The sequence below is a fragment of the Phyllobates terribilis genome, unplaced genomic scaffold, assembly GCF_046119375.1.
Source record: "Phyllobates terribilis strain yellow unplaced genomic scaffold, ASM4611937v1 Scaffold_2958__1_contigs__length_96895, whole genome shotgun sequence".
Taxonomy (NCBI): Eukaryota; Metazoa; Chordata; class Amphibia; order Anura; family Dendrobatidae; genus Phyllobates; species Phyllobates terribilis.
The window spans coordinates 65,001-67,500 of NW_027365712.1; positions in this window are offsets into that span (position 1 = coordinate 65,001).

A 2,500-nucleotide genomic window follows, 5' to 3' on the forward strand; every position below is an offset into this window, starting at 1 on the left:
CACACCGCACGGTGAGAACCCCCTTCGCCTGCCTCCACACCTCTGTCGTCCTCCCCACTGACGTAGGGGCTCGGGAAAAGACTGGAAATCGCGAAGCTCGGCAGTGGCGCGGAGAGGCCACCCACCGCCGCCGCTGTCGCCACCGCCGCGGAGGCCGCCCTTTCGGACACGAGGGGCAGCGCGAGCCTCCGCTGGCCGGGTACGCATCTGGAAGAAAAGGGCCGCCCTCGGAGAAGATCGCTGTGCTTCCCCGCACAGGGAGCGATTCGGACGACGGGCCCCCACGCCTGGCTGGGTGGGCGCCCCGCCGTTCGCCCGTACGGGTCGTCGGACCACTGCCTTCGCTCGGTTCGGGTCAAACTCCCCACGGCTCGGCCACCTCCGCAGACGGGAGGCGAGGCCGGCATGCGCGCCCAAAGATAGGTGTCGGAAGCCCGGGGGTAGAGGAGGAAGGGGACCGCTCACCTTAAGCCAGCGCGGGCTCCAAAGCCCGGGCCGAGCGAGCGGCGCCACCTCCCCACCCGGGAGCGCTGCGCCAGATCGATCGGAGGAAGAGCAGGGGTGCATGTAGGGACTTGCCCAAGTACGGAGGCTGCAAACCCCTGTCGTCGGGAGATACGTGCCCACGAGTCCTGGAAGCGCGACTCGGGTACAGGCGCCCTTGCGGGGGGGTACTGGATGTGGAACAGCACTGGGGTCGAAGCCACAAAAGCATCCGCCCTCATGGAGCCTCTCCTCGGCCTAAAAATCCAGATTTTAGCCTTGACGGCGCCCCCATGTGGAGAACCAGGGCCCGCGGGGGGGTCTGGCCAGGCTCACTTCAACCCAGGAACACCTCTCTGACTTGGGATAGGCGACCGGCAAAAGTCCCCCCACGCAGCTGCGGAAGCCTGGGTTCAGCCAAGGTGCAGACCTCCAGCCGAACAGGGACTCATAGCCAAAACGCATACCCAGGCCTACGGAGGTGAAAACCAGCTTAAATGAGTCGAAATGTGTCGGGGCTGAGAGGTACCTCTCTCTCATATATTCTGCCGGTGGTGTGCAAAACTGGGTCTTTGCATGGAGTGTCACCCTATACCCACTTTAGGGACGCATGCAAAAAAGTGCCCGATCGCCTGGAACTGTCAGGCGGATTCGGCTCCCTGGAATTTCCTCATTCTGGTTCTTTTTCACTTTTTGTCTCTTTTGCGACATCTAGTGGGCAGGCTGCATTACTGCAACCGGGGACACCTCAAAACGCTTGGAACTGGGGAGCGGGCTCAATTTACAAACGTTTTGCGGGTCCTGGAAGTCAAAATTGTGACTTCTGAAAACGACTAAGTATCAAGGACTCATCGCGCGAATCGCTCTGGAACTGAAATCGGATGCGCGCACTGACATGCTCCCCTCTCTGGAAGTCTGACACAAGTTGAAAAATTTTCTAAGTCCCCAAAAATTTTTTTTTTCAACTTTTTTTCAATTTTCCCCCTGTGGGATATATATTTTACCCACACTTTTGGAGCCCTCCTGGGATGCCCTCTAACATACTAGAACCTCATTTTGTGGAAGTTTTCACAAAATTGTGAAATTTTCAAAAAGTCAGAAATTTTGCCAAAAACGACTAAGTATCAAGGACTCATCGCGCGAATCGCTCTGGAACTGAAATCGGATGCGCGCACTGACACGCTCCCCTGTCTGGAAGTCTGACAAAAGTTGAAAAATTTTCTAAGTCCCCAAAAATTTTTTTTTTCAACTTTTTTTCAATTTTCCCCCTGTGGGATATATATTTTACCCACACTTTTGGAGCCCTCCTGGGATGCCCTCTAACATACTAGAACCTCATTTTGTGGAAGTTTTCACAAAATTGTGAAATTTTCCAAAAAGTCAGAAATTTTGCAAAAACGACTAAGTATCAAGGACTCATCGCGCGAATCGCTCTGGAACTGAAATCGGATGCGCGCACTGACATGCTCCCCTCTCTGGAAGTCTGACACATGTGTGAAAATTTTCTAAGTCCCCAAAAATTTTTTTTTTCAACTTTTTTTCAATTTTCCCCCTGTGGGATATATATTTTACCCACACTTTTGGAGCCCTCCTGGGATGCCCTCTAACATACTAGAACCTCATTTTGTGGAAGTTTTCACAAAATTGTGAAATTTTCAAAAAGTCAGAAATTTTGCCAAAAACGACTAAGTATCAAGGACTCATCGCGCGAATCGCTCTGGAACTGAAATCGGATGCGCGCACTGACACGCTCCCCTGTCTGGAAGTCTGACAAAAGTTGAAAAATTTTCTAAGTCCCCAAAAATTTTTTTTTTCAACTTTTTTTCAATTTTCCCCCTGTGGGATATATATTTTACCCACACTTTTGGAGCCCTCCTGGGATGCCCTCTAACATACTAGAACCTCATTTTGTGGAAGTTTTCACAAAATTGTGAAATTTTCAAAAAGTCAGAAATTTTGCCAAAAACGACTAAGTATCAAGGACTCATCGCGCGAATCGCTCTGGAACTGAAATCGG